Source organism: Podarcis erhardii (genome assembly GCF_964252035.2).
Source record: "Podarcis erhardii genome assembly, chromosome: 5".
In the NCBI taxonomy this organism is placed as follows: domain Eukaryota; kingdom Metazoa; phylum Chordata; class Lepidosauria; order Squamata; family Lacertidae; genus Podarcis; species Podarcis erhardii.
Genome location: NC_138509.1, coordinates 17447139 through 17462957, shown reverse-complemented (window position 1 = coordinate 17462957; position 15819 = coordinate 17447139). Strand labels below are relative to the sequence as shown.

Sequence of the window (15819 nt, the reverse complement as noted above, 5' to 3'; positions counted from 1 at the left end):
GAATGAATGCTCAGTAAATACCTGACATCGCCTAAGTCCCCTGCAAACAAATCAGGATGGATGCTCAATAAAGAGGCCATCTGGAAGCAACCTAACCTGCCTACTTCATTTTCAGGGGTAAATGGTTTATTGGAATACTGGCACAAAAATAATAAATGCTTACAGAAAGATGATCAATTCTGTGTTTTAAAGATCACCTGCATGAAATATGTTTAGAATAACAAAGGAGCTCGAGGTGGCCTACTTGTGATCATTCTCTCACAGTAACTCAAGTTGGTTAGGCTGAGAGGCAGTGATGTGTCCAAGGGCAGCTTCACAGCTTAGGAGAAGTTTGACTCTCTTCATCAGACTGTTTTTCACACCACAGTGTAATAAGGTGTGTGTTTGTGTGTGCTCCCTGCACCCTGCCTTGTGCTGCTTGAATAAAGGGCAGGATTTAAATATAATAATAAATATTATATCCCTGATTTGTATTTTTTAGAATGAAAGTTGAATATTTCCTGAAGTGAGCCTTTGCTACCAAGAACCCTTGTAAATTCACTGAGCTGGTTTGCATAACGCGGTCCGCCAAACCATTGCTTTCTGAAACAATGTGGACAGTTAGGCTTCGGAGATTAGTTCTCACCAACTTTGTGGGTTTTTTTTTTAAAAAAAAATATTTATTAACATTTTAAAGACTACAAAAGAAAGAAAAAAAAGAGTTAAACAATACAATACAATACAAAAATAAAAACACCACACAACGCCAACCCCAAAACATTAAATTAACAAAACCAAACACACACAATTTAAAACACATCTAATAAGTTTAATATCTTAACTTTCATTTACTTGTTTCAACGACCTCCTCACACCTCCCTTTTTGTATTCCATTTTAATTAACTGTTTCAGCAATTCCTTTCAATCTTCCTCTGTTTTCTGTCCTGTAATTTATCTTAACATATTCTTACCTTATTTTTCCCTTTAATATATAATTGTCTTAACATATTTTAACCTTATTTTCCCTTTAATACTCTAATAATCTATTTGTACTTAATTCCTTGTAACATTTCTACTAAAGCCATATAGCTCCTTTCCAACATTTTTCTAACACTCTTTAATTTTACAATATTTTTATAAATAGTCTTTAAACTTTTTCCAATCTTCTTCCACCGACTCTTCTCCCTGGTCCCGGATTCTGCCAGTCATATCCGCCAATTCCCTATAGTCCACCAACCCGGTGATCTTCTGTCCGATGCTCTTAACTCTTTTCCAAGTCCCTTCTGCGAGTCTTCTTCATATTTATACACAAACTTTACTTTGTCTTCCACTGATCTTATTTTCCTTTTCCGTGGAAGAAGCAGTCAACTCGAAGCACCGCGCCGCTCACCCCACGTCGCTCCAGATCCCCGAAACCGGGTTTCCCCGCGAGTAGGGGGGGCGCAAAAGGTGCCAGCCGAATCCCACGTTCACAGGCTTCACCCGCCTGTGATTTCTAGTGGGTCTTCGCCTTCGCCGTGGCGGCCAGACCCAGATTTCCACGAGGCAAATTCCTCCCGATCAGAGGAATTCAGCCATTACCGGAGGTGCTAACCCAGAAGTCCCTAGTTCTCACCAACTTTGGTCTTTTTTGCTGCCATATTGCACTGACTTAAGCCAAGTACTGTACTGGTGAGTACTGTAATAAAATAAAAATCCTGGGCTCCCCCAGACCACCATCAAATTAGAGTATCTATAGACTGCACAGTAAAGATTAAAGACCCATCACTTCACACGGCTGCCATTGGACATAAAAATGGATCCAGGGCACAGCTCCTTATGGGACCCCAGGAATTTTGGTTTGTGGTGGCGCCCATGGCACTTTCTCAACAATCCAAATCAGCCAGTGGGCCTCAAGATGCTGGGAGACCAGGGGGGCAGTTCTGAAATCTCTTGATATTGCTTTGTGGCCGGCACTTGCCTGAGGCAGAATCCTTTCTCTTTCAACTTCACATAATCATCCGGACTTCCAAGAATCAGTTTTTATCAACATGCACTTGAAAGCCAAGTTGGTGGGCATTTTGCCCGGAAATCTGCAGGGTTAGCAGCATAAATGTCCCTTTATATTTCCAGACCTTGCTATGCTATGATAGCAGTCCTGGAAAAAAGAGCACTGTCCATTCTTTCCCTTTTGGTGCTCCAGAAGCGGCCTCTCTTTTGAAGACAGAATAAGCCCCAAACTGGATTTACCATAATGACCCATACCCATGAAAATAGAGGGTCATTCATCTCTTTCACTCAGAATGGTTAGATTTGAAGCCCAAAGACTAGTCAGAGGCATGCAGAAAGAATTAAAACTCTAAGAAGAGAACTGATGCAGATCCCAGACAGCATGTTTTAAAGCTGAGCAATCACGTTCCATCTGTCAGATGATGTTGCTGACACAAGGCACAGTCCATGTGTGAACTCAAACAGGCGCTTTCTGAGCCAAGTTATACGGGGAAGTTACCAAACAAAACTACCAAAGAACCAGATGAAATGGTAACACAAAACATATTATAATAAAACTGCCACTTGTTTCTATTACAATGCCATGGTTGTGGTGTGTCCAGAAATACCGACTCATTGTTAAAACCGTATTTATGGAAGACAATCTTACTCGGCTACGAGTGTTCGCCAAAGAAGGAGTAGTGTGTCATTGCATGAAAGTGCTTTAAGTGACCAAATATTGATCAGACATGGTTCCGACTAAAACAACAACAACAACAACAACAACAACACACAAATGCAATCTTAAATAGTGTGTGGTTCTGGGTGGCAGCTGAATACTGCCCACTATATGCAAATTACACAGAAGCAGAGACCTGAAACCCAACTTTTGTAGGTAAAGGTAAAGGACCCCTGACAGTTAAGTCCAGTCGCGAACGACTCTGGGGTTGCGGTGCTCATCTCGCTTTACTGGCCGGGGAAGCCAACGTTTGTCTGCAGACAGTTTTTCTGGGTCATGTGGCCAGCATGACTAAATTGCTTCTGGCGAAACCAGAGCAGCGCACGGAAACGCCGTTTACCTTCCCGCTGGAGCAGTGCCTATTTATCTACTTGCACTTTGATGTGCTTTCGAACTGCTAGGTTGGCAGGAGCTGGGACTGAGCAATGGGAGTTCACCCCATCACAGGGATTTGAACCGCTGACCTTCTGATCGGCAAGCCCAAGGCTCTGTGGTTTAGACCACAGTGCCACCCGCATCCCCTTACCATTAGACCAGCACAAGTCGTACATGAAATGCAACACTTTTTTCTTCTGTGGTTCACAAAGTTCCAGATGGCTGGTCTTATCATCATAACTGCCCATCACACTCTTTGAAGAGTTCAGAGTGGTATATGTGGTTTTCTGCCATGTTATCTGCACAACCACCCTAGGTTAGGTAGAGAAACGTAACTAGTCCAAGGTCATCTAGGGAGCTTGATTTGAACCTTCCTCCAAGTCCAGGACTCTATTCACTAAACCACACTATCTCTCTTGCCAACAATCCACTCTACCTTCCATCCCAAGACCCTGTGCAAGCTGTCATCTAATGGCATTTTCTAGCCCCTCCTCAGTCTCTGGGCAAGAATATAAAAGAGCAGGGGAAAATAAACACAGTACAACTCCTGGCTGCTCTAAATTCACTTTTCCTGAGCCTTCAGTGGACACTGCCCACCAATTCTGAAGTTTTATATTGCAAATGAAAGGGCTGGGGATTTCTCTCTGTGTTAAAAAAAGGTACAAAAAACAGATGGCAGAAGTCCCCCTCCTCTACTTCTGATACACAGCAACTATCAGAGGTTAGCATGCACACCACTGATAAATTGATCTCATCCACAACCAGTTCACTGTATGTGTGGGGGGGTGCATTTTCCATCTGCTACTTACATTTATAAAGTTATGTCTAAGTCAGCTGTCAGAGAGATGCCTCATTCTGCATGAACTTGCAGCTCCACAGAATACAGACAGCCCTTTATAATCTATTATGTATGCCTTTGGACAGATTAATGCAAAGACATGTTGGAGCAGCTGGACTGGGCCCCAGATCAGAATGGGCTTCCTGTGCCAACACTGCTAATATAGTAAGAAGGAGAAGCAGATACTAAAATATCAGCCCAGAGAGACCCAAACACAAACTTTAGCAGGCTAGAGCTGCAGCAAGAGGACTTGCTTTGAGAGCCAGGGCTGAACTCTGGAACTTTCGAAGCCCGAGCTCAGCTTTTAATAACAAATGAGAGAATATATCTTCATTTGTGCAAGTACATTTTCTTCACCAGACAGTAATAACAAACATTAGTCAAGGAGCACAGAGTATGAATCAGAAATCCAGAGGTGTCGCTTTCAACAGGTGAAGCTTTCATCAGAATGCAAAGGTGGCAACAGAGGTGGGGAAGTTTTGCTTGCTGTTTAAAAGTAGGAGCCCGGCCAGAAAGAAAGAAAAAAGGCAAATCTTGCTATATAAATAGGACTTCAAGGCCACACCATCTGTTTTGGCTCCTAAGCTGAAACGGGAATGTGCCACCCCTGTGCCACTGCCCCTGCCTGGAAAGGCAAAGATATGGTGCCCCCATTGGTGCCTCACCTGCCCCATCACAACAGAGAAGTGGCAATGCTGCCAGTCGTGGAGAGGTGGGGTGAGCACAGGGGCTCCGCCTCTTCAGCTTCTGCCGCCCAAGGCGGTTGCTTCATCCTGCATCATAAGCGGGCTGGCCATGAAAAAACTGCTTCAACTGAGACACTTCAAGCATAGAAGGAAGTAGGATTATGCTGTATTGGGCCCTGCGATTGGCAAACTATCCAGAGCTCCTGGATTGGTCAGGTCTGCTCAGAATACTCGGCAACAGAAGAATGCCTGGGGCACTTCTGGCTCATACCAAGTGCCCTCAGGAACCCTGAAATGGAGAAGACACCTTCCACATCTAGATCTGGAGATAGCTGCCCAGGACTCCAGCTTGGCATCCACACCAGATTCAACACATCTGAGATTTCAGCAAAGGGTTTCTATATCACTGGGTGTGCCATCTAGCCAGATGCAACAGTTGACACCTCTTCTCACACATTAACGACTGTGAGGTAGAATGCCTTTCAATGGATGACTTTGCCTATTTAGGCTTTTGTTTCCTATTTATAATGGTCTTGTAATGCAAGGGAGGTATCACTGACCCTAAATCAATGGTTTTAACTCCAGTATTTTTAAACTATTCAAATGTATTGTAGCTAGTTGCTGGAGAAGATTCTCTTTGAGTATCATTTAACACTGGAGTAGCTAAAATGTTTAATATTGCTATGCAATTTTGAGTCTTCACAGTGTGGATAACAGAATTAATATTGCTTGATGAAGCTTCCACGATGTACAATTCTGATTTGGGAAGCAAGACAGAATATGATAAACATGTCCCTTATAAAGACAGATTGAAACCATCAGTTCTAATTTTAAAATGAGGGATGCAGATGAGACAAATCAGCAGACACAAGCCATTTTGTTTTTCATATTGTATAGATTGAAAAATATTGTATTTCCTTCCCAAAAGAAATACAACTTTTCTAGTATCTCTCCTCCATGAATAAAAATTCTGGACATTTCTGCTCTTTGGCCAACCACCCTCTGCTTAAGAACCTCTGCTGAAGGAGAGTCCATCACTAATGAAGGAGAGTCCCTCAAAAATGGAAGACTTGTCCAAATGAAGAGAGCGAAAAGGAACAAACTTTGGCAAAGTAAGTGCAAGCATATAGTAAGGGAAACCCAAGGAGCAGAACATAGCTAAAAATATTACCAACACCAAGAAGTTAGTTGAAGACCTTAGTAGCAAGAAACTAGCTAGAGAAGCTGTTGGTCCCTTGGATGACAAGGGTATGACCCTCCGCAACAGCAAGTCCTGTCTCATTAACTTATCTGGGTTCTTTGAGAGTGTCAATGAGCATGTGCAGAGAGGTGATTCCATTGGCAGAGTGTAGCTTCAAAAAGCTTTCAACTAGGCATCTTACCAAAGATTCCTGAGTAAGCTTAGCAGTCATGGAATAAGAGGAGAGGTCCTCTTGTTGATCAGGAACTTACTGTTAGGAATTTTTTCTTAATGTTTCTTAAAAACAAAACACTATTCATTATTTGAACCCGTTGAAAACAAACTTGCTCCTTCAAACTTGGCTGTTATATCACCTCTTAATCATCTCTTCTCCACTCCAGCCTAAGCATACCTGACTCCTTCAACCTTTCTCCTTAGGACTTGGTAACCTCCAGGCTGGTCCATTAGGGCAAATGGGGCATTGCACCACCAACCTCAGGTAGACGCCACCTACTTGCCTTCTATAGTTTTGGTGTGGCACTGTTATCTTTCTCCTCCTTAGTCTCAGTGTTGCCATTACAGAAGCCAGCAGGGAGGAGAGTGGGGGTAAAAACAGAATTAATGGCTCTGGCTCCACCTACTGTTGGCCTCTCTGGTCTTTGTCTCTACCAATTTCAACAGGTACCAGCCACCAGTGGTGGCTCCTCACTACCTTTGTTGCACTCCTTCCTCTTCATCGATCTGCTTCTTAAACTGTGGTGCACAGAAGAAGATACAGTACTCCAGGTAAACTCAGAGCAAAGCCAAATAGAGTGGGACCAATTACTTTTCATGACATGGACACTCACTATGTTGATGCAGTCTACAATTGCATTAGCTATGCAATACAGCAGCCAAAAATGCTAACTGGTGATTAGCTTGTGGTCTACCAAACCTCTTAAGATTGGGGTGGCTAAACCAAGTTGCATCAAGGGTTGGCCAACCCACCAAGATTCCTATTCTAGCTGTGGACATTGCCCAAGTAGCCAATGTCAACACTGTATATACAGTATTGCACACGCAAACATATTCAGAGAGCACCCCTCTCTTGCTGATCCACAGTGGGGTCTATCTTGCTGCATCACTGGGCTGGGCTAGGGTTGGTGGAGATTGTAGTTCAGCAACGTCTGGGAACCCATGGTTGTTCTAAGAGAAGTAGCTGCACCTTCCAGTTTGGTGTCCTCTGTAAATCTAATCAGCATCTCCTCTACTCCATCCTCCAAGTGATTAAGAAACAGGTTGAGCAGTGTTGGGCTGTTCAGAGCTTACTATCAGAACTAGCTGGTAATCCTGCCATTTTTCAAGGTTGTGCACTACCCACAGTGTCTAATCTAATGGATATTATAAGGAAAGGTGGGCTGGGCTTGCTATGGCTATTCTGACATGGCCCTTAATGGCTGAGACACTCAGAAGAACACAATAAAAAATAAGACTGGTGTCCAAAATGCTAGAAAGCAAACCTGACTGGCCCAAGGTCATCCAAAGAGAAAGAAAGTCACACCTTAAATACAGCTTAGAAAGAACAGCACAAGAAATATATGGGGACAGAACCGACTCTCAAATCTAATATGCTTTTATCAGCCTGGCGTGTTTTGTTTATTTATTATTATTTTTTAAAAAAATACCCAAATAAATAAAATCAACAGATCTACCACATTTCTGCAATGAATGGAGGTTCCCCCACCCTCCCTCTCTTCCCTCCCAGCAAGCCGGATGACTTCTTATCAGATGTGTCACTTGGCGAAATAATTGCCAGCAATAATGGTTGCAATAGCAGCATACTCTGAGCACAATTTATCTATGTCTGTTCTATCTTTCAACTTCAAAGCTTCGGCTGCCTCACAGATCACATCAAAATGACACCCCTGTCGTTAATGACAGTGGTCTAATGCAATACAGAGAAGTCAAATCACTCCTCCGGATAGGCGAGAAATGCTCATACGAAAAACTAAGCATGTGCAGGGTCCTGACATTCATATTCAGATCGGTATTTGAAGCAGTAAGGGGGAGCTCGGTTTGACATTCAGATTTATTCATATTTGGAAACAGCCTGCTCTTAGGGGAACAAGGAGCTAGAGAGAAGGGAAGAATATGAGAGGACAGCATACAGCTATAATTAATGTAAGGCTAACTCACGGACACAAAGGAAGGCTAGAGTCCACTCAATACATCAAGCTTCAGCCACAAAGCTGAGAAATCCGACAAAGGCCAACAGGATTGCATGAAGCAAATGAGCAACACACAAATCTCCACGTTTCTCAAAGCTGATGCATACTGCTGGATTGTCCAAGCTCTTGTCAGCTGTTCAAGAAAGCGTTGTTGCGGGAGGATGCCAAACTGCAAAACATACTCACATCCTCCGTCTTTATCTAACATCTATCAAGTTTTGTTCTGTCTGTCAGTGTGTGTGTATCAAATCGATACAATGAACCTACCCAAACAAAACACTTATCCACATACCTATATTGGCTTGTTTGGTTGATGCAATGCAGTCTGTCAGGTGGGAAGTGGTTCTTGCCAGTTTGCTAGGGAGCACTGAAAATAATGATGATGATGATGATAAATATCACACTAGGCAGAAGGAAAACTTGAAGGCAGATTGAAATACATGCAACTTTACCGAGGAACACCTCACATTTAGCAAGGCTGAAAGAAGGCAGTACACAAGCAAACACTTGTAAGTTATCACCTCCTAGCACAGCTGGCTCCATGGACAGCTGGCCTGGACAATCCAACTGGTACACCCTCTTTGTGCGGTAAGCCTTTGTCCCCTAAGCAGAACTTTTGTTCAGCACCTCTTCTTCCATGGGAAAGTTGTGAGGCAGTGTTCTTCTGACTAGGTCACCCTGTGCACTGTTGGTTAGCCATGTCAATCATAACTGATGCCTACTTCTCCCAGGGATTTGCTAGAGCTAGGCAATCCACCCGTTACCTAATTTCATGGCATTGTTCACCATTAAATGAGGTGGCATTCTGGTCATGAGGTGGATTTTTGAGGGGGTGGAGCAAAACTTACTGAAGCTCCTCAAAAATGGTGGTTGTCATTTATAGTTTTCCAGAATGTCCTAATCTAATCAGGGGTGGAGAGAGGTAGCCCTCCCAACAACTTTTTTGGGGCAGTTATCGTTCCTCAATCCAGGAACCTCAGGGCATTGAGAGAAATTCAAAGTGGTGGCCACCAGCCTGATTAACCATTAAAGAGATCTAGCAAGTTTCATCTCCTTCGAAAATTTAACCCCAAGTTTCAAAAAATAAATAAAGAAAAGATGCTTCACCCCCTCCTCTGTCGCCAAATTCACCCCCCAAAATCAGGTAAACCTGATGGTTCTTCAACTTGGTTCAAGTCAGCTTGTTTTTCTATGTGGAATAGATTTTTTGTTGATTTATATGGCACATTCATTTAATGAAAGCCCCCACCGGCAATCTGAAACTCAGACACAGGTCTGCCACCTCGATGAGAGCATGCCTTTCACATACCCTCCAACAGGTCATGGGGAGAAAACGGGGATGTGCTTATTCCACGACATGCTCCCCCAGGAGTCATGCAACCTGCGCAAGATCATGGCGCCTCAAAACGTCAAGTTAAACCGTTGGAAGGTTACAGCACCTGCTACAGCTGTAGTTGCTGCATTTGCAGCACTGAAGTGACATGCAGTAAACATTTATAGTCAAAGTATAGTGTGAGAGCTATTGGCCTCTCATCAATGCTGAATGTCCTTGTTGAGGATTCAGAAACAATGCAGGGGGGGGGGACCCCTCCTGATGCTGTGGAGAAAGCTGGTTTTGGTCTGGGACTAAAGTTGCCACTTACTTGAAGTGAAATCTTAATATGAATTTGGCACTTCCTACTATAAAGTTTTGTCGAGAAAAATCAATTTCCTCAAAGCACCTTTGCACCTTCTTATAGTTAGCTCATCAGTTTTTGTCTGGGCAAACTCCCCCCCCCCCCGCATACGTCTCTTGCCTTAAGGAACCCCCTCACAAAAGTAAAAATTTTAAAAAAGCAATTGCTTTTTTTAAACCTCTGTCCAAATACTCCTTGGAGACTGATCTATTAAATAATCTAGATATTCCAAAAATAACAGTCCCTGGATGAGCTTGTCCCTGTAATTCCATATGAGCCATATGGGAACTTATCACTGAAGCCACATTAGTCTTGATTTAAGGTCTTTTGACACATTATTACAGCACTCCAGCATCACTTCACACCTGCCATCCTGTCAATCAGATGGGGAGGGGGGGAACCCATTTCGATGTCAATCAAGAAATCCTGAGGGAAGTGTAACCTGTTAAGAAGTATTACCCTTTGCCCGCAACGATTCTTCAGCTTTGAATTTAAAGGACATATGCCAGAAATAATTAAAGACCATTCTTTTGTATCCTCATATATAAATGAAGGCATTTAGCGCCAGCAGATTTATATTGTCTGGGCTGAGAAGCTAGTTCATGTTCCACAGCTGTTTTTGCTGCAATTAATAGACTGTGCTTGTCCACAACAATGTCCTGCCAATTTGCCCTTGTAGTCACTCTCGAGGCTATCCTCTCAGTTTACTGATGTACAAGGAGTCTTGTTTTTGCAGTAGGAAGAAGAGGTTGTGTCAACCTCAAATAACATGACAATGAAAGCACAAACCTGGCTTATACCCTTCATGGCTGAAACAGCAATCTCCCTCTAGAATTATAGTTTACACAGCTTAGCTACTATTTCTTAGGAGAGTGGTTGGGTGTGGGTGTGTGTAGATCAGGGGTTGTCAACCTAGTCCCTACCACCCATTAGTGGGCATTTCAGGATTCTAGGTGGGCGGTAGGGGGTTCTACGGCACAAGCTGAATCCTACTTCTATCGAGAACTGGTGGGCGGTAAGGAAATTTTACCATCAAGAAAGATGCATTAGTGGGCAGTAGGTATAAAAAGGTTGACTACCCCTGGTGTAGACAGACAGACAGTCCCTCTGGTGAGAGACACAGCATCCTCCTTGTGTGGTAGTTTGCCCACCTTTGGCTCCACCCTGCATTCAGGTCTCTCCTGTGCCCCCTAGAAGCTGCCAGCATGAGACAGAGGTCACACCCCAGAAACAGCTTTGGCCAGCCATACCGTGCGACGGTACTCAATGTGTCTCAAACCCTTGTTGAGTTTGGAACTTCCCCTACATGCAAAGACAGGCTCCAGCGGATTGAGCAGATGAGACCTATAATGGGTCCAATGGTCAAGAAGGCTGTTTCTGCACATGCTGTAGAGGGAAGCGAGGGGCAGATGGGGCTCATCCACCTAGGAAGGTAGCCCAACTAGAAGGAAAACTCTGATGCTAAACTTCTGTTGCCTTGCAGGATATCTTTGGAAAAACAAAAGCCTAAGGAGAAACCCTACACACGCCTTGCAGAGTGGAGTTCCTAAGACGGCAGGATGGTACATTGTACACCTCCTTCCAGTAACATTTGCACCCAAGTCAGTGTCAAATGTATTGCCCTGCTTTCCTTTGGCCCATATCAGCGGGGCCAAGAGAGGGGTATTTTTGTCTAGGCAGCCCAGGTCACTTTGGTGCTGCTAACACAGCAGTTTGACCTCACCCCTGGAGGTGCATTCCATCATCTCTCGAGGCAGATGGATGCCAACAACAAATCAGGTATTAGTATTCAGTTTAGAATTCAAAATGCTAAAAAAATGTAGTTTTGGTGTTCTCTCTTTTTCTTTTACATACATAATTTCATTTCAGCGTATTTTAATACCAGGAAAGGGGGACTTGGTGGTGGACTCCAACTCCCGTCAGCTGGCTGCTGCTCACTACTCCAAGAAAACTACCTACCCTCCAATTTACTTACAATTTTCTTCCAAAGTGGGCTTAAAATTTGGCTCCTGTTTTATGACCTATTCACAGTGTGCTTTAGTATTGCCTTAGAATTTCTTTTAGAAGCTTGATAGGTGCTGAGTTGAGCTTACCTTAGCCTTGCGAGGTGCCTGAAGGTCACTTGTGTGTTTTTTATGTCCATTGAATATTTCTCCAGCACCCTCCTGGCTCCCCCAGCTGCTCACACTTCCCCACCTGAAAAATATCAATGGGAGGAGCTACCTCATGACCTATTCCCTTTCAGCTTTAATTGAAATACAGGAGGCTGGAGAAGCTGGTTAATGAGCACCTGAGACTGAAGAGGAAAATCCTTCCTTTTGAATTAAAACAAAACAAAACTGTACTTATTTAAAAGAAGTAATGGACTATAACTATAACATCATGAGGCTTTCAGGAAGTGTGGGCACCCAGGAGGTCTGCAGAAAGCAGACCACAAAAATACAGGGCTCTCAGAAAACCCCTTGGCCACCTTGAAGGTAAGGCAAGTGCAACAAAAAAGTTCCATACCCCACCCATAAAAATGTCACTGTAATTTCTCTTCCCTTTGATCATTTCTGAATGGAATTTCTTTTCTCATTAACTGATGATGGATATGTGAAAAACTGCAGAAATCATTTTTGAGAGCAGGCGTGCTGAAAAGCTTATGGTGTAATTATTACTAGCAGAAAGTCCACAAATGTATGTGGATATGTGGTAGTAGTTTTGGCTGTGTTCCTTCCCAACTAGCTTCGCTCGTCTTTTGTTTTATCTTGTTTCTGCCTTACCTTCTTAAGCCTAATTCTCCTTCCTCTCATGTTTTCCTGCATTAAGAAATTCAGAGTCAAGTTGGGGGCAGCCTGATGATCTAAGAAAACAGCACAAAGGCTTAGTAAAGTCATTCTGGAAAGGAATAGAATATGCAGCAATAACTGCAGTGTTTCCCCAACCATCTCTTCCAGCTTCCTCCTACAGAGCTTTTAGGAGACTGGGGTTTATTCTGAGTAAGTGTGTTGGTTACTAGGCTGGTGGAAAAAGTGCCTTTGTGACATCAGCAGCCATTTTACCAATCCCATGTCTTGTTTCATACCTCTTGGTAGGCATTCACCTAGATGACAGTGGATTGGTGTAACAGCTACTGAGGTAACAGTGGAAGACGAAAACTACTCATTCCCTCTAGTTTCTAATGGTGGAGGAACATTTCATTGGCTATGCTGAACAGACCAATACTTGCTCTTCCTTGATAATGATTACACTGAAGAGATGGGGGAAATAACTTTTGCTTGCCTCTCCTCAAGTTGCATTTCCTTGATTATCATATACTCAGAGTAACCCTAACTGATATATTTGTTTTTTGCCTATTCAAATTTCCTTTCTCTTTCTTCTTTGGTGGAAGCAGGTAACTAGAATGTGAGCTCTTCAGCTTTTTGGACCAGACTAAACATAACATGGATTGCATTAATGTGTTTTTGTCCAAAAGACAAGTATCAAATAGGATCAATTTACACAGCATATGCTTTACTAAAAGAACCAAAAGTTCAATCTTCAGCTACATCCACTTAGCATACTGTCCTGGCTTGTATAGCACTAAGTTCAAAATGCCAACAGCAGCCTCCCAATTTTCTGCCCTAGCGTTTTATCTGTTTCAGCTCTGGTCAGCAATTACGTTTGCGGGCGGGCTGCATTGAGAAGGGACTGAAAAATGGTAAGAGGGCAAGGCCCATCTTCAAAGCAGCATCCCTGCAAGTGTCATTCCCAAAGCTGTGCCTTGAGCGCAGATTGCAGCTTGCAACTGTGCCATCAACAGCAGCTTGGCCCACACGCAGCAGGTAGCAAGTGAGGACAAGGCTTGCCATCAGAATCTGCTGAAGGTCAGTTGCTACAGCAGGTGTTGAGATGGGGGGGGGCAGTGCATGAGTGCATTGGGCTGAGGAATCCGCAGAGGAGCCCTTGGATATGTCTTGCCTAAGCTGGGCATAAAACTTTCTGCTATTAGATGCCATACAGGACCTTGAAGGTTTCCAATATGTGAGTACATATGCAAGATATCAACCACACAGGGCACCTCCTGGAGAGGAATTTGAAAGCTCCCACTAACCAAACCTTCCTCCTAGTTACTGCCACTTTGTCTGCAGGATTATTATTTTTAGTGCATATCTGTTTTTCAGGGATGGACGCCTTTCTGTTGCACTAGAGGAAGTGGAAAGAGTGACTGAGAGGAAGGCCAGGGGGAATTTAAGCAGATCCTAGAAGGTCTCCGATGTTTTTGAACTCTCTCTGATGTATTGATGTGCTGCTGCTTTTATTGTATATTAACTGTGATCATAGGGCGTTATTGTGTAAACTTTTTGTTTGGTGGTTGTTGTTATTTTACTTTTTTAATATAGCCCTGGGACCTTTGGGTGAGGAGTGGGCAATACATTTAATTAATAAATGCATAAAATTAACTTCAGCCTGCATTTCAGTGGCAGCTGTAACATAAGAAGAGTGCTGGGTCGGGTTCTTCTTGTGCAGACAGAATGAAATAAATCCCACCACAGTCTAGGAAATGGCCCAATGCACTGTGACATTTAATCAACTGTTTGACTGGGGCCTCACCTCCTGTATCTTTTTTCTGAAGAGAACATGATTCTCTGCACATCACTTTTCCGGCGCACAGTTTCTCAAAGCCAGGTTATAGGCCTTTAAAAAAGAAAGAGAGAGGAGCCCAGTAAGAGAGGTCAGCTACAATCATGAATTTTATGAAAGGTTTGCTGGGAAACTACATTAAATGGCAACATTGGTGCACATCAGTTCTGCTGTGCTTCTGCAGCCAAAATGATTTGTGATATGCTTGCGCTTCAGAGACATCATTGCAAAGCAGTGTCGCTCGCCTCAGTATCAGGACACTCCTTCAAATGCTTCACAATGCACCAGCCTCTTCCTATGATAAACTACCAGTCAGGGACATGTTTGGGCCAGATATGGGCCAGAGAAAGTTAATTCCTCCATAAAACTCTCCACAGCCAAGCAGCCTTCATCCCTGGATCTGAAGCTTGCAGCTCTGGAGTTAGCTTTAAAGCTATGCGCCATGCACCTTTGCTCTCAGAGGCTGGGAAGCTTGATGCATCTGGAATTTTATCCATTTGAATAGCTCACCAAATATTGAATATTACATTTTCCTTCTTTCTTTTTTCCCTCAACGTAGCAGATGCATTAGGGACCCTCTATCATTATATATAATTTAAAAATTCTACAAAGCATAGCACATGCTCAATTTCCATTGTTCCTCTCAGATTTCAGTTCCTCCCACCCGCATAAACAGAGTGTCAACGCTCCCTGAGTTTGTTTGGGTTTGGGGATTTTTTTTTGTTCTCATAATGCAAAACTTCTATCTTGAAATGCTTCTACTTATTATCAATATTCTTCCTGTGCAGTGCTTTACCAGCATGCATATGCAGCTGTGCATAGTGATCAGATGCTATAAGAAAGCAAATTACAGTCCAGGTTTTATCACTAACATTTTGAATGGGGCACAGGAACATATGTGTGTGTGTTAGTGAAACACTGCACGAAAAGAACACACACATGATTGCAACTAAAATCAGCCACATCAAGATAAATTGTAACAGTATTTTTACTATTTTCCATCAGCAATGTGGCAGGGAGCAGAATATGCAAAACAACTGAAGGGCTTAAAGCAGTAACCATCTTCAATTCTGAAATTAATTGTACAAATCCTGTTAATGAAGGGGGTGGGGGAATCTTCCTGTCTCTAATTGAGTATACTTAGGCAAGGTGAAGTAAAGCAATGTGGAATATTATAGCCCATTCAAATCTGGAAGTCATCACTTGATATTGCAGCTATAAAGTGTTGACCCATCCAAAGTGGTGAAAATGATTCCCTCCTTTTCTCCTATAGGTGGTGGCCATTTTGCATGGGGGCTCCGCTCCTGGCCCCTGTGCGCATTGGCTGAGCATGCATAAGCCTGTCCTGCCCCATTACACCCATTATGCTCTCTTCCAGGTCCAAAAGAATGAACACAAAATGCTCACTGCCTATATTTATCTCATCTATGCCTATCAACTTTATAGTTGTTTTCCATATCTGGCATGACTGGGAATAGACACACACACACACACACACACAGAGAGAGAGAGAGAGAGAGAGAGAGAAGAACAGCTGAAACTGTTGAGAAACAATCATTAAGCATT

At 43.1% G+C, this 15819-nt stretch overlaps 1 long non-coding RNA gene across 5 annotated transcripts in view; it reads right to left on the bottom strand.

Annotated features, from left to right (window-relative positions):
• Positions 1 to 12628, bottom strand: part of LOC309343154 — a 91833-nt gene extending 79205 nt beyond the window's left edge. For all 5 annotated transcript variants that reach the window (XR_014157112.1, XR_014157113.1, XR_014157114.1 and 2 more), the window contains exons 1-3: positions 12414 to 12628; positions 11742 to 11844; positions 8265 to 8339 (exon numbers count right to left, since the gene is read on the bottom strand). This is a non-coding gene — a long non-coding RNA (uncharacterized lncRNA). The remainder of the gene's footprint in view (positions 1 to 8264; positions 8340 to 11741; positions 11845 to 12413) is intronic.
• Positions 12629 to 15819: the final 3191 nt, after the last annotated feature.